At 42.5% G+C, this 24,467-nt stretch overlaps 1 protein-coding gene across 1 annotated transcript in view; it reads right to left on the bottom strand.

Moving 5' to 3' along the window:
• Positions 1-24,467, bottom strand: part of PKHD1L1 (PKHD1 like 1) — a 1,597,738-nt gene that overhangs the window by 9,002 nt on the left and 1,564,269 nt on the right. The gene's annotated exons all lie outside the window — the stretch shown is intronic.

The following is a 24,467-nucleotide window of genomic DNA, read 5'->3' as shown; positions in this document are numbered from 1 at the left end:
ATCCTGGGTGGCTTATTGGAACAGACTCTTAAGAATGGTGGAACCAAATGTTGCTCTGTCCCTGGAGGCCATGTCCAATTTGTAATGCGAAACAAAGGTATGAGGAGAGGCCAATGTGGCTGCCGCACAGATAGTGTCTATTGGTAGTCTAGCTTGAAAAGCTGTAGATGTAGCTAGTGCTCTAGTTGAATGGGCTTTTGGCCTAGAAGATAATTCCCTGCCTCTGAGTTGATAAATAGATGTAATCACAGAAGACAGCCATCTAGATAGGGTTACCTTGGAAACAGGAAGGCCTTTCTTATTTTCTGCATACGATAAAAACAGTTGATCAGATTTCCTTATTTGTTTAGTTCTATCCAGATAGTACCGGAGCTGGCGGTGAACATCTAGATAACTTTTGCTCCACTCTATTAATATAGTTTGTGAAAAAAACTGGGAGATCAATTGATTGATTCAAATTTGTCTGCGAAGCCACCTTGGGTAAGAAGGATGGATTAGTCCTTAGAGAAACTCTGTCTTTGTGGAAGATTAAGTAGGGAGGACAAATGCAGAGGGTTTGAAGCTCTGATACTCTCCTAGCAGAAGTAATGGCGACTAGGAAAAGTGTCTTCCATGAAAAAAATTTCAATGAACAGGAAACCGCAGGTTCAAAGGGAGGGAGAATTAAGGATGTTAAGACTAAATTAAGATCCCACTGAGGTGGAGGATCTTTGATCGGAGGCCTAAGTAAATATACACCTTTAAGGAAGGCTTTGCAAAGCTCATTGGACATGATATTGTGGTCCGATAAGCCTGTATGAAAATTCAATATGGCTGCCAACTGAACCTTTACTGTAGAGGCAGAAGACCCTGAATGAAAAATTTCGGCTAGGAAGTCTAAAACCGAATGAATTGGGGCAGTTAAAGGATCTAAATTCCTTGCCTTTGCCCAGAAGGTGAAACGTTTCCATTTACTAGTGTAAATCTTTCTGGTGGAAGATTTAAGGGAAGCTACTATGATATCCCGGACGGGATTAGAAATCATAGGAAGCCTGGCTAAGGACGGAAGTGGAGCAACCAAGTAGTGAGGTTGAGAGAATGTAGGGATTGGTGCAGCTGCCCTGACTGATGGGTCAACAGATCTGGAGCTGGGTCCAGATGCCAAGGCTGCACCAAAAGATAATGATGTAGGAACGGAAACCATGTCTGTCGAGGCTAATAAGGGGCAATGAGAATCAACTTGGCTCTCAAGGCAGTTGCTTTCTGAATTACTTGTGGAATTAGAGGAAAAGGTGGAAAGGCATAGAGAAGTCCCCAAGGCCAATCTTGGACTAGAGCGTCTCTGAGGGGATGATCTGGGAGGGGGAAGAGGGTGAAGAAGTCGGGGCATTTGCTGTTTTGGGATGTAGCAAAAAGATCGCAGCAAGGAAGAACCCACTTCTGAAAAATCTCTTCCGCTACCGATTGTTTGAGAGACCACTCGTGCGGCATGAGTATGGCTCTGCTCAACCTGTCCGCTATGAAGTTGGACTTCCCGGGGATATGCATTGCTATCAGAAACCACTGAGAGGAGATCGCCCATTGCCAAAGTCTGAGTGCCTCTCGACACAGGGGATAGGACTTGGTTCCGACTTGCTTGTTGATGTACCACACTACAGACATATTGTCCGTTTGACTTGCAATAGTTCCTGGGAGAAGAGAGTCATGGAGGGCTTGCAATGTTAAAAGCACTGCTCTCATCTCTAGGACATTTATGTGCAGGTGGTGCTCGAAAGGTTGCCAAGTGCCATGGACCATCCTGCCCTGAAAATGCCCCCCCACCCGATCAGGGAGGCGTCCAATGTCACTGTGGCGACCGGGGGAGGAGGAACAAAAGGTCTGCCCTGATGGACTTGAGGGGACAATATCCACCAGGACAGATGACTTTTGCAAGTTTGAGTTATCATGATCTTGTGGTGCATGGGAAGTTGCTGAAAAGACCATTGGGCGAACAGCATCCATTGTAGAAGACACATGTGAAAACGTGCAAGGGGAAGACGTGTTATGGAGGCCGCCATAAGACCCATTACTTTCAGGACATACCTGGCCTGAATTTTGTCGCTCTGAAGAAGAATTTGGACATGGTTTTGAATATCTAAGACTCTTTGGTCTGTTAACTTTGCTGAAAGTTGTACGGTGTTCAAGTTGGCGCCTATAAAGGTAATAGACTGACAAGGTGACAAGGCAGACTTTTCAAAATTTATAGAGATTCCTAGCCCTCTGCAAATGTGAATGGTGTAAACTGTGGCTTGGAGAAGTTGATGCCTGGTGGTGGCAGTGAGGAGCCAGTCGTCTAGATATGGAAACACCTGGAATCCTTGCCGTCTCAGGTGAGCCGTAACCGCTGCCATACATTTGGTGAACACTCTGGGGGCTGTAGTGAGACCAAAGGGCAGGGCTCTGAATTGGTAGTGACTGGTCCCCAGCCAAAAGCGGAGAAACCTTCTGGAGCACCTGTGAATTTTGATGTGATAGTACGCATCCTGAAGGTCCATGGAGCACATCCAATTGTCCTTGCCCAGAAAGGGCAGAATGGACTGTAGCGTGACCATCTGGAATCTTGTTCTCTTTACAAACTTGTTTAGTTTGCTGAGATCTAATATTGGTCTCCAGTACCCTGTCTTTTTCGGTACTAAAAAGAACCTTGAGTAGATTCCGGATCCTAGTTGGTCTGCTGGGACTGGCTGGATGGCTCTTTTTGCTAGCAGTTTTGATATTTCTGATACTGCTAGTTCCCTTAGACCGGGTGGAATGTCTGGAAGGGTTCCCTTTTGTTGAATTGGGGTTTGGATAAAGGGAATTTTGTAACCCTCGGATATGATCGACTGTACCCATTTGTCTTGAGTAAGGGAAAGCCAGGCTATTGGGTACAGCGACAATCTTCCCCCGACTGCCGGGCAACATCTCAGGGATGCTGGAAGGGTTTGTCAGAGAGAGGCTCCCTGCTACCCTGTTTTTGCAGACCCCCTCTGCCCCTAGGGCGGCATCTGTTGTTGTTACCCCTCTGGGGTAAACTGACCTCTTGCGTCAGACGTGACTCCTTGAGATTTGCGGAACCACATTTTCCCACCCTTCTGACCCTTAGGGTATGGTCTTGAAGGGGTGGAGAAACGGACTCCTACGGCAGAAAGAGTCTTGCCATCTTGCTCGCATTTGGTCAAGGTGTCTTTCACTTGAGGTCCGAACAAAGCCGAACCATCAAAAGGGGAATTTGTGAAGGACGCCTTAAAAGGGTCCGCGAAATTACACAGTCGCATCCAGGCGTGACGCCTTAAGGCCACTCCTGTGCCTGCGGCCCTACTCGCTCCATCGGCTGCATATGAAATCAGACGCATGGAGGAGTTAACAAGCGAGTTCAGGGTTCCAAGCTGTAAGTTTATTTTATCCTGGGACCCAGCAGCTGATGGATCCTGTAAGACTTCTCCCAACTCTTTGAGAATATCTCTCTGAAGGCGGGTGAAGTGACACAGGTAATTCAGCGACCACATGGCAAAGGTCGCTGAAGAAACATCCACTTACCGTACCTATCCATGGCCCTAGAATCCTTATTAGGAGGATGGCCAGGTACTGAAGGATCAGCTAGTTCCTTCTTGGTTGCTGCAGCCACCACGATGGCATCCGCCGGGACACCTTTTGTCAGGAATTGCTTGTTGACTGGTGCTGTAATGAAGTTAGATGGCCCACGAGGGGTGGGTTTCACCGAATCTGGGGCCAATCATGCCTTTTGAGCCACTAATTCCATAAGGGGGTCGAAAGGCGGAGACACCCAGGAGGTGGAGGGTCGAGAACCGAACGCCTCCAGGTACACTGACTTGTCCTTGGAAGGATTAAGGGAAGACCAGTTTCCCCTCTGCTTCAGGATTTCCAGGATGTCTGAGAAAGAAACATCCACAGAGGGGGACTTTGGGGATCCCTCCGACTCATCCAAGTCGGTGTCAGATGTAATAGACTCAGGGGAGTCCACATGCTTCCTTTTACATGTCCTCTTACAAGGAGGCTCCGCTGACAGGTCAGGAAAAGCCTCAGAAGAGGAAGAAATTCCCAGTGGGGAAACCTGAGGCGTTGGATCTCTGGGTCCAGGAGCAAGAGAGTGAGAAGAGACATCAGCAGGCACTGTAGTGGGAGGAGCTGATGGAGCTGACCGTTGACTAAGCCCTGGGGCTAGTACGCTCCTCATCACCACGAAGGTTTCCCTATCAGAAAGGCCAGAGGGCCCCCGCTCCGAAGAGGTAGGAACCCCAGGCCGCACCGACAGGGAAGGTTCCGAGGCCAATGTCGGGGCCGAGCTCACCAGCGCCGACGCTCCGAGAGGGAGAACGGGGTCAGACAATGGTCTGATGCCACTCGCCCCCTCGGAGCCGACTAGAGAGATCAGGTGCCCGGATCCCTCCAATGAAGGTATCAAAGAGGAGATCGGAGCGGAAGACGAAGGAGCCGAAGGGGGAGGTATCGGCTCTGACGCCGCAACGGTCATGGCTCCGAGGAGCTCTGGCTCCGAACTCTGAGGGAGAGTCGAAGGAGGAAAAATAGGTGTAGTTGAAATAGCCACCGTCTGATGAGATGGGCTAGAGATCATCTGGGCCAATGCCTGAGACTTTAACAGCCTACTTACCACTCTCTCAAGGTCGTGATCTGAAAGTCTGGATGACCGAGAAGATCGGCTCTGATGGCTCCGCTCCGAGAGCAGGGGAAATCTCGGAGCCGAATGGATGGACTCCAATGAAGGGGATATTGACCTCTTCTTAGATGTAGCCAACGGAGCCGAAGACACGTCGGCTCCAGCCAGAGCCGACAGCGCAAGCATGGGCTCAGAGGTATCGGCACCGAGTGGTGCCGAGACCGGAATTTGTGACTCAAAGGGATCAGCTCCAGCCAGAGCTGATCTAGGCACAGACAAGGAGCTAGAAGCCGAAGGCTTAGTACTTGGATCCGACGGTTTTGCAGGCTTCGAGGGCCTCCCCGACGCAGACTTAGTCGGGGAGCCCTCGGGCTTTAACAAGCCCCTAAGTATCAGTTTATTCCTGCACTCCTGCAGGACTCTTGGACTGAATGCATGACATACTGAACAAGAGTCCTGCAGGTGCAGGGGTCCCAGGCAGTAAACACAAGAAGTGTGACCGTCTGTCAGAGACATTTTCTGACAGCACGAGTCACACTTCTTAAAGCCTGAGACCTTAGCTTCTTTAGGTTCCTTCGACATAGTGTCGAGGGTTACACAAAAGTAGCAGAAAAAAAACACATACACACACACACACACACACACACACACACACACACACACACACACACACTCTCGAAAATTATAAATTATCAATAAATTATCAATAAAATATTAATAGGGATACTGACACACCCAAACACTCCACAGGATCCCTAAGAAAAAACAGGAAAGGGACAGGCTTAAGGCCTAACCTAAAAGTGGAGGGGGAGGGATATAAGGGATAAAAAAGGGAAGGTATAAAAAAGTAATAAAGTTAAGGGTAGTTACTTAACTATTGAAAGAAATAACTAGGTAGAAAAAATTTTACTCAAAAAAGGTGACCGAACACTCTATAGCTAAGACTTACCAGGAGCCGGTAAAAAAACGCACCTCGCAAGCGAAAGCGGCAAACGAGATCTGGGGAGTTATTGCCTAGCATCATGGGATATAGGGTTGCTTCGAGTCGGTAAAATAAGCTCTCGAGGTTTAGTAAGTGGCCGAGTCGGAGCCGAGGATCGGCTCCGAACCCATCCAGCAAGAATGAAGGCGAGATTGACAACTTGACATCATTGTGTATTTTAACTATAGAGTAACTCTGAGTTACTTAAATGAGTGTATAGCTATATAGCAAAATAGCATAGAGTGGTTACTAATAGCATTCATCATGAAAACAAAAGTTATGTGCTTTCTGTAAGGACAGAGCTGTACAAGTAATACCATCCTCTGTAACAATGGGACTAATGGCAGAGGCATTAGGACCACCCAGCAGATAAAACCTTCCCAGACTGCTAAGTACTCTCCTCCTCCTTCTATCCCAAATCCACCAGGGTGCCATGTCTCTTGAGATCTGCAGTATGGCATGCTGAATGATGCATAAAGATAAAAATTGGGATAGTGGGTAAAGAAAATGCCATACCAGCTATGTCCAAGGCAGCAGAAAGTGACTAAGTGGGTATGTTATATGTGGCAGACCTCCTCTTACAGGCTTACTGTTGTTGTATGTACATATATTTCATATCTGAAAATGAGGTTCATCTTTGATAACAGCAAGAGACAGTCTCAGGCAAAATTCCTCTTGGCAGACATCCCTTTGGGAACTTCCCCTCAATAACAGTGGTTAGAGGATTTATACATGGACATTGTATCCAGCCTTCAGTGTCTTGCAAAGGTGTCGAGGGAAGGTCAGGTGGCTGTTGTACAAATAACATCTAGCACTATCTTCATTAAGAAGGCTGTATAGATGCTATGGATGAGTGGGCATTATGTACTGAAGAACAGAGTGTATTATATTTATTGGGGCAAAAGTGTACAATATCAACCATATTGACAAGTAGGCATGGATGTTTTCTGTCAGACTTTCTCTTTCCAAAATGGTACAAGCAATTGGCTAACGTTTTGAGTAGTTTTATTTTTTTCCCCTTCTGTGTAATTTTTCCAGTTAACCTAGTATCCTCATCCATCTCAGGGTCCAGCAGCCACTCCTACTCCTCCCAGACAATGGCTGTTCTAAGGATGGGGTTGGTGAAGAGCCTAAGGGCATCCAGGGAGTTTGTGCCATTGACTGCTTCCACCAGTGGCTTCTTTCATTTATTACTTACCTCTTGGTATCTCCCCTCCTCTGCAGTTGCCTGTTACATATGAGGGCTACTCCCCTCTATAGATGACATCTCCCAGCAGGTAAGACCTAGACAATCACTCTCCTTTCTGAGATGGGCATGCATATCTGTCCCTGCCGGTACCTCAGATGCCTGAACTGCTTATTGAACCAGGGACACCTGGGAAGGAATTAGGGCTTTCTCCCTCTATGTCATGGAGCTGGCTGCCTTGCAGGTAGTCTTTGTTGTTTCACTGTAAAATTTAAGCTGCTGGTGCATATTCACACAATGGAGCAGATACTCAACTTCATTAGAATAATCTGGGAAAAAGACACATGAATAGAATGATTTATGTTATGTCTCTTCAGCCACTTTAGGCATGTAAAAAGTTCTGGTTCATAAAATTTGTATTCATTCCTTTGCTTATTTACTTGTTTATTTATTTTAGATATTTGTTAATGGGTAGGTGGATTGCCATCTTATTATTTTCAGTCATACATAGTCATTATGAATCTTGTCTTCATATAACATCAGGTATGGAAGATCAACTGAGAGGCCATGAATCTCAGCGATAACAGATATTAGAAACCATGCCTTCTAGGATATGTACTCTGACTTAGCAGAATTTGCAGGGTCAAAGTTAGGAAAGGTGAGCATCTTGATATACAGGATAAATTCCATGGCAGCATATTATCACTGAGGGCAGGTCTTAGAAAGAAAATGTCTTTTAGAAATTATTTGCATACTTTTGTTGATGCCATATAAGAAGCATCTAGCCCTTCATGAAAACTGGAAGGCTTTCCTAGATGAACTTTGATCAATGAATATTCCAGTCCTGGCTCAAACATTTTAGATAGATAGTCCAAAATAGAAAGGAGAGACTGCATACAATAAAAATAGAAACAAAGGCCCTTAAAAGTAGGAACATTCAATTAAAACTCTGGATATTTTTGAATACAAGATAGCACATAACTCCTTCCACTTCCAGTAGAAATGTTGGCTAATACTTAGACACATGTTTAAAAAACAAAGTGACAAAAATGATGGAAATACATAAGCACAAATTCAGAATGTAAAATCTGTAGACTTTATGTATTACTAAATTCTACCAGACAAGGTCAGTTATTTTTGCTTTAGAAAAAGGGAGCTGTAAGATGTGTGACCTCTTTCTTGTTGTGAGTAGCATGTTGGTCATGTAGTGTGGTTTTCTGTATACTCAACAGCTTCAAAAATCACATATGATGAGGGGGATTCAGAAAAAAAAATGTGTGAAGGGATAAATAAAAAATAAATCAAATCTGAAAATAGGGACATTTCAACAAAAAAAAGCAACATCCTGTGCAGGGGTAAATCAGGCTGGAAATCTGAAACATTCCTTCAAAATAGAGACAGTTAAGAGGTCTAGACAGAAGCTAAGAAGGGACCTTGTCCCTTACTACTGGGTGATAAGGAGAGATGAGTTCACTTACCCTTATATGTCTTCCAAGTATTTGGCTTCTGGGGATAAAAAATTTGTTACCTGTTGCTCAACTACTGTCCATCAGAGACATAGGCACCAGACTATGGGTGACTTTCCAATTATCTATCCATTGTTCCATGTTGTGCTGAAATAGGGATAGGGAGGAACTCTGCTTCACACTGATGGGGAGCCTGTTTCAGAGATTGGGAATTCTCTGAGAAACATATCTGTCTCTCCAACATGCCCTATTTATGTCACAAGCAAATTTTTAAATCTAGTTCTGATGCTGTTTGTTTTGCAGATGTACAAAAGGTTCATCAAAACAGGGTCCAGGGATGCCAGTTAAAGATCACGTCTCAGAAGTCTGTATAATACTGAGTAAAAAGACAGGGCTTTGAGGTGATCAATGTAGGACATTGTGTTTTCTCCCTGTATTTTGTTTGTAAGGAACTTTTGTGGATATTCCAGTTGCTGCATGTGTCTGGTCAGGTATAAACTGAAGGGGGCATTATACCCTATGATGGGTCTGATGTGAGACAAGGACAGTTCTATGCCCTTTCTTATAAGCTGAGTAACAGAAGGATTTTCTTTGTTACCTTGGACACATGCTGGCCGAAGGCTAGGTTACTATCTACATGAGTTTCCAGATCCCTGACTAGTGAATCAACTTTTAGGGGTATTTTGTTGATGATGTAATTACCCAGGATGGCAGACTTCCCAAAAGGTGCTATAACGTACTTCTTCTTATTGAGTTTTTAAACCATGGCTTTAGTACCATGCATTTGTCTGTGTTAGACCTTCCTTAATGGTATTCTTGTTTTGGGGGGATTCAATAACTGCTCCTTGTTTGGTATCGTCTATGAACTTGGTTAGCCAGAGGCCTTTGACATTGGCTTTGACATCTGAGAAATAGATGCTAAAGAGAAGTGGGCCTAGCACTGAACCCTGGGGAACTCCAATGGTGACCAGCCTTTTTGAAGAGGTGGTTCACTGATTCTAGTCAACTGGGTCCTGTCAGTGAACCAGCTAGCTATCCAGTGTGTTAGAAAGGGGCTTATAAATAGTTCCATAAGTTTTATGGGAAAACAAGTCCTGCTGACTGTAAAGCTGTGCTCAACCACAAACCAAGTAGTATGAACAAAAATGTAGAACACAGCACCACAGCAAACCAATAAAAAGCAGATGGCAAAGAGCAGTGTAAAACCCAAATAGACTTTTATTCGAACACAGGTGAGCGCTTTCTCGATAAAATCGCTTCTTCAGACCATACAAAAAAATCAGCAGCATCTCAAATATTTAAAATGCAATCAATTCAATATCTACCAATAAAATACATTCAAGTACAATAGTCATAAAAATTTAAAGGCAGGGCTTTCTTTTAAGACAGAAACCATAAAAGGCTATTGCCATAAAAACACACATAGCAGTATACTTATTTAAGAAGCTTTCTTTCTTTCAGAACTGGCTTAAGAGGTACTGACTCATTCAAACCAGCACCTCTTTGTGCTGATTGTTTAAGAATCCATCTTATTTCTTTTCCTTCTGTGACATTAGTTATATCACCCAACCTAAAACTTTCAGTTCCATAAGTTTACTGACAATGCCCCTGTGGGGTATTGTATTAGATGCTTTAGCCAGATGTAGGTAGGCAGTATGCATTGTTTTCCCCTCATCCATTGTCTTAGTGACTTTTTCAGAGACATCCACCAAGGCCAAACTGGGATGGATCCAATATCTGGAGGTCTCCTGTGCCTTTGTAATTTCCATGATAATTCTTTCCACGGCTTTGCAAATAAGACTAGTCAGACTAACGGGTGTAGTTTCCAGTATCTGTTGAAGGTCCTTCCTTATGAAGGGGAATGACTGGCACAGTTCTCCATTCATGAGGCACAAAGCTTGTTTTAAGACTACAGTCACATTATGACTACAGGGGTCATGATAAGTCATAATTTAGACTGCTTAGGAGGTATCCTGGGATGTTACTGGCGTGTACTGAGGCCACATTCTTAGCTTTAGTGAGTGCAGTTAGTACATGGTCCCAAGTTATACTAGGAAGGGTTATGTTTGAGGTATTTGGGGTGAGAAGGGGGTAAAGTTGGAACTGAATTTGTACGCTAACAGTTTCACTATTTTGACAGGCTCAGTGAATGTGGCACCATTAATCGCCAGTTAAGGACATTGATGTGTGCTGCTCTTCAGGTTTCTGACATAGCTGTAGAGGACGTTATGGTTATTTTTCACCTGGTAGGCTATCTTAACCTCAAAGCTGGATTTTCTTGACCAAATTAGCTCTCTTAGTTGCCTATTTAATTTGATGAGTGTTTTTATGTTTATGGGAATTATCCTTTCTGATATTTGCCATATTTCTTTCCTTTAGTTGTATATCTTGTTTAATCTGGGATGCTACCAGGGTGGTTTGTTTCTGGGGCTAGTACTGGGCTTATTTCAGGTAGGTACATCAGCCTCTATGTAACCATGAAAATGGTTGTACAGAGTTTCTGAGAGCAATTCAGCATAGGTTATGATGCTCTTGGGGTTTGAGATGCACTGAATTTTGACAAACCATCACTTAATAAAACTTAGTTTGCCTTAAAATAGTTCATAACTGTTACTGGTTTAATAGGATTATGGAGCTGATTTTGATTTCAGAGGAGACAGCTTTATGGTTGGACCTTATCAGGGAGGGCAAGACAGTGTGTGGGGGGTTGCAGTATTCTCCCATATTTTGTGAGCACGAGATCAAGTATGTTGGAACCTCTAGTGGCATATTCACTATTTGGCCAAGAATGTTTGTATTTACAGAGTTCAGGAATATCTGTGCCTGCAGAATAGAGGCTGTGTAGGATTCCCACTCTATAGTGGGGTAATTAAAATATCCAATGAGTATGGTGTTAGGTTGGATGGCAAGTGTCACCAGTAGGTCCAAGTATGTGTTGTGAGCTTCCTGGGACATGGAAAATGATCTATAGCTAGCTAGATTATGGTACGGGAATTTGTCTATGGTGATCTTCACATGAAGGAACTCCAACTCTTCATCCTGTTTGACCACCCTAGAGGTATGCTTGTTATTCATGTTATGTTATGGAGACACTTCCTCCTTTTACACTTGTCTGTGTGGCAGGCACTAAAACCTTGCACTGCTGGGGTCATGTCTGCTGACTTAAACAATGTCTTGGTAACTGCAGAGATGTCTGTATTCTTGAGAATGTGGAGAGCTTGGTGGGAGTGCAGTTTTTTATTTAGGCTCCTGGCTTTGAATAGTAACACCTTAAGGTTGAGTTGAGTTGATCTTGCATTGTTGGAAGTTTGTCAATTTGGGATTGCCAGAAAAAAGACACAATGGGGGGTGGATAAAGTTTTAGTCACTATTTGAAAGTCCAGAGGAGAAAGGTGCAGACCATACTTGGCATAGCAAAATGGTCTTTAACCATGTCTTCCCAAGCTGACACATACTGGATCCCTTTTGAATGCCAGCAGAAAGACAGCCAGTTGCTGAAGTCAATCATGTTTTTCTCATATTGTGGTATCATCCTCAGTGATGTTAATATGCTGTTCAGTGCCAGGCTCATACCAGCCTGTGAACATAGCCTGATAGCTCCATAATGTCTCCCTTCATATAGTTCAGGGAGGTACATCTCATGTCACTTACACCTACATGGACTATGATAGAATCATGCTGGTACCTGTGGCATAATGACTTGAGTGCATGTGTGATTGGGTGGATCCTGGCTCCAGACAAGTAGCTAACAGTCATCTTCTCCTTGTTCAGCCTGATTAGTGGGGCATCAGTAGCTCTTACAATGGAGTCCCCTATTTGGAGAGTCTTTGGAAATGTGTTTGATTGCCCTAAGAGCTTAGTGTTTAGGGCTGTATTGAGAGTGGCAGTATGTGTGGTATTAGCTGTTTTTTTTCTGATTGCCTTTGGGCTTACTTAGACATAGCTTTGACAATGGACAGTCCAGGTGATCTCTGCTGTTTTAGGAAGATTGCTTTTAAGTGCCTCATCAGCATATGATAGTCTGTGTGTGATGTTCATCGTGTTTCACTGTTGCAGTCATCACTGTAGGGTTCTCCCCTGCCGGCAGGCAGTCCTCGGTCGGCCAGAATCCCAAAGTCTGGGTCCGGCATTGGCTGTTCAGCCATGCTCCCTGATGTCAGTGCGCCAGGATTACAAAGCTGACAGCCGACGCCATGTTCTCCAGTCTTTCTTGCCGTGCGGTGAAAGCAGTTCGCAAGTGCCGGTCTACTGACTACTGACAATTTTTTCGTACTTCAGTCCGAAGACTTACTTCTTCTACTCAAAGCTAAGTACCCCGTTGGGGAAACTTTTTTCTTGCTCCAGTCTGATGTCAGACAAAGTTAATAATTGTATTTCTTGTGGGAAGCAAATACCTCATAAGGACTTCCATTCTTACTGTATTCCTTGTTTAGGCCCTGACCACGACGTAGCTAGTTGTCGGTTTTGCGCTAGATTTAACCAACGTACAATTAAGCGAAGGTACGATTTTGCTTTTCACTACTTTGGTAGGTGATTTAATTACAAAATGTCGTCGGACACGCTTCCGACTACCGGAGTTCACAAACGATGCAAGGATAAGGACAGGCCTTTGAGGTCCAAAACAGATGATGTTTTACGAGCAGAGCCAGCTTCTGGTTCGGCTGTCGTCAGTGAGGTGCTTTCGCAGCCCCTGTCGTCGGCCATTTTCAGACCCGATTGCCGAAACGGACTCCCACGAGGAGCCAACTAGGCCTTTGAGTACTTCAGCTGCAGGACCTTCGGACAATGCTCCCTCGGATGGGTCCAGAGCTGCTGTGCAGGTACCGGCTTCCGAGGGGGTTTTCAGGCCTACACAGCTTCTAATAAAGGCAAAGCCAAAGACAAAGGCAAAGACTCCTTCCAAATCTAAGACACCAGTCCAAGCCTCTTCTGATCCGGGACCCAAATCCCAAAAACAGTTACTTAAAATGGCGAAGGACTTACTTACCATGATTAGGGGTTCACATCCCCCACCAGACAAAAGGCCAAGGCAGGAATTGGATTATGATTCTTCTGATCAGGCATCTATTTCTTCAGTGTCTTCCTCTGACCAGGATTATTCTTTTCCTCGTTATGAGGATTCTGATGCTGAGGAATCCATTCCTTCAGCTTCTCCCCCTGAGGATTTTTCATTTGGGGAAACATTACATGAAATGAGGGAACATTTTCACTGGGAAGGACAGGAGTACTCGGAATCTAAGATAAGACTTAGGGATTTTCTTCTTCTTCCCCAGCATAGACCCCTGGCTATTCCTCCTATTTTGGATATTGTGGATGATGCCTTCTCTGAGGCTAATTTAACTCCTGACTCTTTTCCTCCAGCTCCTGCTAAGCCCAACAGATACTACAAGGTCCCTGAATCTCACCAGTTCCTATTCAAGAATCCTACTACTGATCCTGAAACCATTTCTCAGGGTCCTAAGGGGGTTAAGGCCGCTTCTGCTAAAAACCCCATTCTGACAGATAAGGATTCCAGAGCTTTAGAGAGATGGGGCAAAAAGGTGTATACTTCTGCAACTTTATCAATTAGGGCTTTAAACTGTCAATTTCATATGCTAAAATACCAGCACTTTCTACTGTCTGTTATGAAACAAAAGCTAGCTTCCATTTCTGCATGTGCAGATAATAAGAAATTACATGATTTGATACATGCCACTGAACAAGTGGGGAAGCATGGTTTACACTGTGGTTTTGATGCCTTGGAGGCTTCTTGCAGGGCTGCTGCCTCTGGCACAGTCATTAGAAGGCATGCTTGGTTAAAAGAACAAAACTTACCTGATTAAGTGAAAGCTAAGTTACTGGATGCACCTGTTCAACATAATGTTTTGTTTGGATCTAAGGCTGAAGAGGTGATAAAGAAAATGGAGGATAAGGCAAAATCCATGCAAACGGTTAAGGATTTCTTACAAGTACAGCCCCCCAGATTTAGTAGGAATTGGCCAACAAAAAATTGGTCTTTTCCCTATTCAGACAGGCCTCAGAGGGGTAGATATAGGTGCTTCAGAGGAAGGCCCCAAGCGCAGACCTCCTACAGACCAAGACAGTGGACTGCTTCCACCCCTAGAGGTGGAGAGGACAGACCTCAATCTCATAGAAAACAGGCTCAATAACTACCCCTGCTGGGCTGCAGGAACTTCTTTCCTAAAAGCCCCTCTCGGAGGAAAACTCTCTCTATTTCAGCTAAATTGGACTTACGTAACCCAAGACAGGTGGGTTCTGGATGTAGTTTCAAGAGGTTACAAATTCCACTTTCATACCCTACCAAGACCAAACGGATGGCCGGACCTACCAAAACACCAATGGTCAGAGGCCTTAAACCAGGTGAAAGCCCTCATGGCTATGAGGGCCATAGAACTGGTTCCACTTTCAGAAATGGGGCAAGGTTTTTACTCAAGGCTCTTTCTAGTTCCCCGAAAGCAAAATTCATGGAGACCCATCCTGGATCTGTCAGTCTTAAACACATTCCTGGAGATACCAAAATTCAAGATGCTTACTCTGCAGCAGCTACTGCCAATGTTGAGCAAAAATGCATGGATTGTAACATTGGATTTAAAGGAGGCTTACTTACACATTCCTATCAGACAGGAGTGCAGAAAATACCTCAGGTTCAAGGCCGGCTCGAATCATTATCAATTCTCTGTGCTGCCCTTTGGATTGTCTACTGCACCCAGGGTCTTCACCAAATGCCTGGCACCAGTAGTAGCGTATTGCAGACTCAAGGGAATTTCAAATTTACCCTTATCTGGACGACTGTCTTATCCAAGCAGACAGCAAGGATGTCTTACTCCAGCATCTAGAATTTGTTCAGAATCTTCTCAAGTTCCTGGGATTCACTGTGAACATAAAAAAGTCAAATTTGACACCCTCACAACAGATAACTTTTCTGGATGCTCTTCTAAACACAACAACCCAGATGGCATTTCTGACATCTGAAAATCAATTACAGCTGGCTTCAACTTTCAAAAACCCTGGCTTCACTAACTCAGCTAACTGCAAGGAAATTCCTGCAGGCATTGAGTTACATGGCCTCCTGCATCCTTCTCATACCATATGCAAGACTACATATGAGGAAAACACAGTGGTACCTAAAAAGTGTATGGTCCCCTCATTGCCACAGTATAGACACACAGATTACCATCCTGCCTTGTCTACAAAAGGAATTCCTTTGGTGGACCAAGGCATGTCTTCACAACAAAGGGAAAGCCTTCAGTCTACCTCTGGCCAGCCAGGTACTAACCACGGACGCCTCAGATTACACATGGGGAGCTCACTTGCAGGGAAAATGTCTGCAATGCTTTTGGACAAAGGATCAAAAGCACCTGCATATCAATTTAAAAGAAATGTTAGCTGTTCAGAACGCTATCTTGGCCTTCAGGGATCTTCTACAACCAGGACAACTCCTGATATGGACAGACAACACCACAGTTGTGTGGTACATAAACAAGCAAGGGGGTTCACACTCCTACCCCCTTTGCAGACTAGCCATGACTCTTTGGAACACAGCTCAAGCTTGCAAAGTGGACCTACAAGCTCAGTTCCTACCAGGGAAACAAAACATCCTGGCAGACAGCCGAGCAGGAACTTGTCAGACCCACACGAATGGATGCGAGACACCGAAATATTCAAGATGATTACAGCAGTCTGGGGCTGCCCGCACATAGATCTTTTTGCATCCCCCCCCAACCATCAATTACAGAATTTTTGCACAGGGACATTTCACAAGTTAGCATGGAAAGTGGATGCACTATCATTCAGTTGGAAAAACCTCTCGGGGTATGCCTTCCCGCCACTACCTCTTCTTCCACGGGGGTTATTAAAGATCAAGCAGGACAAGCCCAAGATGATGATTTTACTGGCCCCAAATTGGCCTCGACAATTTTGGTACCCAACACTGATGAATCTCTCCCAGGAGCCCCCTTGGGTTTTACCTCGGACTCCAAATCTTTTGTCCCAACACCAGGGTCAGGTTCTGCATTCTCATGTCAAAACTCTCAGCCTGGCAGCCTGGCGAATTCAGGGTCTATGATTAATCCTCTCCTTCCCAAACAGGTTATGGATGTTATTTTAGAAGCCAGACGCCCTAGCATTAGAAAATCTTATGCTGGAAAATGGAAAAGATTTTGCACCTGGATGCATGATCAGGGTTCGGATCCTCTTACTCCTAATATGCCTCTGATTTTGCTATACCTGACAGACATGTTACATAAGAGTCTCTCCTTCTCTTCCATAAAGATACATGCCTCAGCTATTTCTGCACATTACAATACAGACCCTCCAATCTTCTCCCACCAACTCTTAAGACAATTTCTCAGAGGAGCTAAGATATTAAGGTCCCCTAGATCACCACCCATTCCTGCCTGGGATCTCAACTATGTTCTGGAAAAGCTCACTCTACCTCCTTTTGAGCCTGCTGCCACATCTGACATCAAGTTTTTATCATGGAAGACAGCTATCCTGCTAGCTTTGACTTCAGCCAGGAGAGTTTCGGAGTTACAAGCACTCATGGCTGTGGAACCTTATATTATTTTTCACCAAGACAGGGTGTCTTTAAAGACTAATCCTACTTTCATGCCTAAAGTGGTTTCCAAAGTGGCTTTAAATCAAATTATCCACCTGCCAAATTTTTTCACTAATCCTCAAAATAAGGGGGAAAGGATCTTGCATTCCTTGGATGTACACATACAACTTTGTTTTTACCTGGATAGAACCAAGAACATAAGGAAAACAGAGCAATTATTTGTTTCTTATGCTTCAAATTCCCAAGGCAAAGCCATTTCACAACAGACCATTTCTAAATGGATCGCTCATGGAATCAAATTTTGTTACTCTCACCATGGAAAACAAATCCCAGGAAATATTAGGACTCACTCTACCAGGGCTGCTGCTACTTCAGCTGCCTTCCTCAGGGGAGTACCTACCAAAGACATTTTGGAAGCTGCAACTTGGAGTTCGGTGCATACTTTCTCTAAGCACTATAATCTACCTCTCTACTCTAAGTCTAGGGCAGGCTTTTCTTCTGCAGTCTTGCAGGGCCTTCTAGCCGCCCCCTCTACTTTATGACCACCTCCCTTTTCTTCTGCTTTGGGATTCAACCCTACAGTGATGACTGCAACAGTAAAACACGATGAACATAGTACAGTTGTGTACACTTACCATAAATGTAGATGTTCGAGTGTCTTCACTGTTGCAGTCTAGGTTATCCTCCCTCCTGTCCCCTCTTACTCTTTCCTTTGTGTGGTTCCCTACTTCACTCTTCTTCTGAGGTGTATTTGCAAAGGGTATGGGATTTGACTCATTTTTGGACACCTGACATCTGGGGCAAAAAAAACTGGAGAGCATGGCGTCGGCTGTCAGCTTTGTACTCCTGGCGCACTGACGTCAGGGAGCATGGCTGAACAGCTGACGTCAGACCCAGACTTTGGGATTCTGGCCGACCGAGGACTGCCTGCTGGCAGGGGAGAACCCTACAGTGATGACTGCAGCAGTGAAGACACTCGAACATCTACATTTATGGTAAGTTTACACAACTGTACTTGTGTGTTATGTGAGGTGAGTATTGTGTGCGTGGTTTTGACAACCTCATATGCTCTTGTACATGACAGTTTATCCTCCAATGTCATTTTGTAAGCACACCTCTTGCATACTGTGTCAACTTCTTTTAAGGCTTAAGTGGCTGTCAGTAAATAAGAGACAACAGTTGCATTGTCTCAAGATGCCCATAACCACCAAGCTGGCTATAGAAGTTAAGAAACTACATATCCATACTCTCCAGTCCTTTGAAAGGTGAGCTACAAGGGGGTGGTGTATTGGGGTTAGAAAGCTTTTAAGGGTGCTTTGTTGGTGCAGACTTATTGGGATGCTTTATTGGGGCAGATTATGCTAAACAGTACTAAATTCTATTAACTTTAATGTTTACACAGTACTGAATTGTACTAAATCTGTATGTATTGCTACTCAACATCCAACTAGCTGTTCTAAGCTTGTTGCTGCACAAGGTATTTGCTCAATAGTGCTGCTTTACAAGGTGCAGTTTTATGGACTGTTCTCCAATGAAAATGTGCTGTTTAGGCATTTGCTACTGTACAGGGTACTACTAACTCATGCAAATGTGCAAAATTTACAGCAGCACAGAAAAAAACAGAAAACTAATGAGCCCTCTGGCCAATAAAATGACTATAGTATGAGTCCTTTTGTGTATTTCCTAACTCAGCTCGAACAGGCAAACACCTCCTGCTACAAGATGAATAAATCCAGTCCTCCTAATGTAAAAACACAGTGGAAGACACCATCATGTGCAATGTTACCACAAACCAGTTAAACAGCTGGCAGGGAAACCCTTGACTAAGGCAATTTTAAGACAGTCTTACAGCATTGTGACCATTTACTTTTTCCCAGTACCCACTGTTAGACTGTACCATTTTTTTCAAGGAGGGCTAGACCATTCAAGCCAGAAATTAATTTGTGAATACCCATCTAATTACCAATTCCTGTTTGAAGGAAGAAAATGCATCAGACTGCTTAATTTGCCATGGGAATCTATTCTAGAGTTAATGAAGGTGTTGTTTTATTAACCTAGCCCTCCACTATGTTTTATTTATTTACTGTCAGCAATTTAAATTGCTGGTTACAGTATTTGTAGGATTTCTTGATTTGTGGAGATCCAAGACCACTGGGTTCATAATGGCATGGAAGGCAAGTCACAGGTCTACCCTCAGAAATCTGTATGATACTAAATAAAGGAACAATGCTTTCAGTCTTTTTCTAGTAGTTTAGGGTTTTTAAGCCAGTCAACTTCTTAGTTAGGAATCTCTGAGGTCTTTTTAGTAGTTTGCTGTGTCTAGTGAGGTACATCTCAAATGGGGCACTGTGTTCAGTAATTGGCCTAATCATGCTGAATCTAAGGGGGCAATGACATCTTTAGATCTAGATGATATTCCCCTTGACAATTAACTGTGTTAAGTAGAAGGACTTTCTGCTGTTGTTGCATAATAATAAACAGGTGAAGGACTTATCAACCCAAGTTCCAAGGTCTTTAACAATATTCTCATTTTAGAGTGGGGTGTTGTCTATGGTGCAAGCAAGGGAAGGGTTACTTACCAAATGTGACAATATTGCACTTTTTAGCATTTAATCTGAGACCATTTTTAGTACACCATGTATTTGCAAGTATAAATTCTCACTGAAGGGCTTTGGAATTAGAGGGGGGCCTGACAAAGACTACAAGTTTATAGCTATCAGCAGACTTAGCCAGTCTTGGTTCATGATCTGGTGACTAGAAAAGTAAATGCTGAACAAAAGAGGTCTCAGGACTGAACCCTGTGGGACACCACTGGTTACCTTCATACTCCCTAAATAGGTGCCAGTGACTACCACTGTATGGTTTATGTCTTTAAGCCAAATTTCTACTCATCTTACTTCATAGGGATAAATTTGTATTGCATTAAACATACTGATTATGTTAGCATGGAGGATGGTGTCAAATGCCTTGGCCAGGTGAAGGTACACTGTGTGGACAGCATGACTGCCGTCAACAAAGAGTCCATATTTGACTGGATTCTTGTCTCCAACCCACTTAATGTAAGTTCCTTTGGATGTTTAACTGATATAATCAGTGATTATCTTCCCATATTTGCATTAAGATGAATAAATAATAAAAAGAAATCAAGTCATCTACAAACCAGTATGAAGAAACTTTAAACAATAGCCTTAGACACTGTAACTGGTCATCTCTAAAGACTCTACCCCTTGATGAAGCAATATCTAATTTCAGCACAAACTTTCTTAATATACTGAACCACTGTGTGCCACTTTGTACAAAAAGAGTTAAATAAAACCCAGCACAGTGGTTAGCAACATTTTTACAGGGATCTCAAACTCCTGGCCCCCAGACCTCAAGCAGCTCTTAAACAATCATAATTCTGAGTGAAGGAAGATACTCTACTATATTCTTAGCTGGACTGACTATCCTTCTTTTTGATTTTGATTGAGACTGTGGTCTCAGATGAGTGTGCTAATCCTTGTTCAGCAAACCTGCTGAACAAGGATTAGCACACTCATCTGAGACCACAGTCTCAGATGAGTGTGCTAATCCTTGTTCAGCAAACCTGCTCATTTGATTTTGAGATCCCAGAACTATAGAGACCAAACAACGCATGGCCCTAAGAGATAAAATATGGACAGACTGGTTTAAAAATAAAACAAAACAGAGTTTCCATCAAAATTTCAGACACATTAGAGAAAAAAATTAAATCAGACAAGCAATCATACTACCAACTGCTCCAATGCAACTATCAGAGCAATCAAAAGCACTTCTAGCCGTTCATTAATAAACCCCTTTATCCTGGCTAATCCAATGCACTGTCTCCCACAAAAAAAAAAAAAAGACAGACTTGTTTCTCAATTCATTTCCCATTTTATGTAAGCACTCCTTACTCAAGGATACCCTGTTCTCTATCCAGAATCCAGAAACCTGAACCTCACACAGATTAGTTTAGTTTCCAGCCTAACCCAACAACTACCCCAGCCTATCCCACCATTTAACAATATCCAAAAATAAATCTGACATCCTTCTTATTAACATAAACTTCAGAAGCCTGTTAAACAAAATACATGAATTCCATGCCACCTTCACCCTATACACTCCAGACATAAACCCAAGGTAAACAATAATGAAATCGTACCCCCCCCCTCCCTGGCTATAACATCCTTAGACAAGATATTACAAACAAGAGAGGTGGAGGTGTAGCAACAGCATACAAGGACTCTCTTAATCTTACTGAAGCAACAAAAGTTGAAACAAACTGAGATAAATGAAACAAAATCCACGTCAGCAGAACCAGCAGCAAAAAGTCCAATACTAAGTGTTTTATTAACATCCACTTTTCGTTCAAGAAAACTGAACTTCTTCAGACAAACATCAAAAGGTAACAAATGTAAAAAAACTCCTTAAATACACAATTAACAACACATGGTACATTTGAACGGACTAACCAACTGATTAAAACTCACTGACATCAATGTGTGGGAAAAAGCTGATCTCAAAGCTTCTAAAGAGCTACTACATACAAAAGTCAGATCTTTACAGATTGTGTTTTGAAGTCAAACAACTAACCAAAATGAAATAAAAAATTATCAATGAAAATGTGTCTAAACACAAAATGTTTAAAACCAAGAAAAAACTTAATACATGGAACCAATTTAATAACTTAAAATAAAAAGTAAAACATAAAAAATAGTAATCATAAATGAAAAATAAAAATAAAAAAAAATAAAAAATAATAATAAAATTACCTCTGCATACTTCTGAGTTTCAAAATGCAAGCTAAACTTACTCTGTCATTAAGACCAGGAGGTCTGTATGAACAGAGTTTCAGCTGACAAATCACTTCTAGGTGCTCTAATAATAGTTGAAAAGGACCCCCCTGATGTCAAAGGGAACCTGTCCTAACACCCTAAAAGTAAAACTGTGCTGAGGGTGGTCATTAACATGTTTCGCCAAAGCGTTTTCACACTTATTTTTCCTAATACAATATAAATGCTCATAGATTCTTTCGTTAAAACCTCTGTCAATCTTGCCCACATAAAACGCTGGGCAAGACTGGCAGCAGGCTAAATAAACAACCAATCGAGATTTACAGTTGAATCTACCAACAGTGGGAAAAAGAAGACCCAGCAATTTTAAATCTCGAACCAGTGACAATGTACCTGCACATGTTGCAACTCTCACATTTGAAAGTGCCCTCTACTCTGACACGAGTGTCCTTTTTTGTTTCTAATATCCGTTTGAGATTATCACCCCTCGTGTATATAAAACTAGGCAAAGTACCAAGCCTGGCTTGTAAGGCATCGTCACAACAGAAAATACTCCAGTTCTTGACAAACACCTCCTTAATTAAGTGTATCTCAGCACTGTAATTAGTGGTGAAAGAAATAGAAGTGTCTACTTTCTTGTTGTCTACAAAGACTTCAGGCATAACTGGAGGTGAATGTTCTAGTGGACAACTTGTGAACAAACTGCTTTGTAAAATAGGTTTATAAACACCCCCATACCTTTTAGTCTGTACCTCAGTAACCAGGTCGTGAGTAAACTTGTCTGGGTAACCTCTGTGTAGAAACAATCCCTTAATAAACTCACATTCTTCTAAAAAGGGTACATCGTCTGTTACCATTCGAGCAGCACGCACAAGTTGCCCCTTGACTACCCCTCTTTTTTGGTGTCCAGGGTGGGCACTAGTAAAGTGTAACATGGTGTTAGAATAGGAACTCTTACGAAATATTTTGGCCTTAAAGCTACCAGCAGGAATGTCTTTGTATAAGTCTACATCCAGGTAAGAAATTCTAGAATCAGACTCTACAAATGTGAAATTCAAAAAAGACGTGCTGGAATTGAGATGGTCCATGAAAGTCCCCACATCATTAGTTGAACCTTCTGTCAATATAAAGATGTCCAAAAATCTGGTGTAAAAATCGATTTTGAACTGACCGTTACTATTACCAAAGACATATCTGTGTTCCCATTCAGCCATTACGATGTTGGCAAAACTGGCCCCTACTGGTGAGCCCATGGCTACACCAGTCTTCTGTAAGTATATCTCTCCCCCAAATGTTACAAAGTTGAACTTCAAGATGACATCTAACAATTCCTGCACCAATCTGATTTCTACACTGCTAGCATTGTGATGCAATAAACGGTCAGTGACCCAGTCGATCCCTGTAGCATGAGGGATAGACGTATAAAGGTCTTTTACATCTATTGTCAAAAATCTATGACCTCTCTTGAATTCTAAAGCACCCATGGCTTTTAAAAAAGCCCAAGAGTCTTTACAGATGTGTGTTTCCTTTTCAACTTATTTTTTCAGTATATTATCCACATATTTGGCAATCGGGTAAGTGATTGAACCCCTAGCATTAACCAATAGCCTCATGGGGGGATTGTACACATCTTTGTGGATCTTGGGTAATCCGAAGACTGTTGGAATCTTGGGAAAAGAAACAGTCAAATATTTCAACACATCTTGTTCTATAACATTTTCTAAAAACAAATCATTCAAGAAAACATGGATGTACCTATACGCTGCATTCAATTCATTGATGCTAGACAGTGTATAAGCATCCTGCAATAACATGTGGGTAAGGCAGTTTTCATAATGACAAGTGTCCATTAGTACTAAACCACCCCCCTTGTCAGGTTTAAGAATCCTGACAGGTAAACTTTTTAAAGTGTCCAACAAGTCAACTTCGTCATCAGTCAAGTTTTTGTTCGGAAGTGTCCTACAACAGTTGACTAAGTTTCTAATTTCAGTTTCACACAAATGTTCAAATAAAAAAGTAAAGGGTGGATAGGGGGGTTAAATGTACTTGGAACTCTCAAAGTTTTTTTGTCTAAAACAGTATTACCAAAAATTAACAATAAATTCAACTTACGTATAAACAACTTTAAATCAAGCAATGTGTGTGCAAGATTAAAATGTCTCCATGGAACAAAAGTGAGACCTTTTGAAAATAAATCAGACATCTCCACAATGATTGTGAAACTTGAATAGTTGTAAACAAAAAAGTCTCCAAAACTGTTACTAATAATGTCAGGTTTTGTCCTTTTCATTTCTTCTGAAAAGGCTTCTTGCTGTTGTTCCTGTGGTAGCTCCTCGTGTTGTAAAACCTCTGATGGTTCTGTCCCCGGTTCGAGGAAAAAGACGGTGTAGAACGAGAAACCTCCTCATCCCTGCCACCATCAGTCACAAAATTTTTTAAGTTATTAAATTGGTTCCATTTATTAAGTTTTTTCTTGGTTTTAAACATTTTATGTTTAGACACATTTTCATTGATAATTTTTTATTTCATTTTGGTTAGTTGTTTGACTTCAAAACACAATCTGTAAAGATCTGACTTTTGTATGTAGTAGCTCTTTAAGAAGCATTGAGATCAGCTTTTTCCCACACATTGATGTCAGCGAGTTTTAATCAGTTGGTTGGTCCATTCAAATGTACCATGTGTTGTTAATTGTGTATTTATGGAGTTTTTTTACATTTGTTACCTTTTGATGTTTGTCTGAAGAAGTTCAGTTTTCTTGAACGAAAAGTGGATGTTAATAAAACACTTAATATTGGACTTTTTGCTGCTGGTTCTGCTGACGTGGATTTTGTTTCATTTATCTCAGTT

Source organism: Protopterus annectens, chromosome 3.part1, assembly GCF_019279795.1.
Source record: "Protopterus annectens isolate FY-2018-M chromosome 3.part1, PAN1.0, whole genome shotgun sequence".
NCBI lineage: Eukaryota > Metazoa > Chordata > Ceratodontiformes > Protopteridae > Protopterus > Protopterus annectens.
This window is presented reverse-complemented; position numbering and strand designations above follow the sequence as displayed.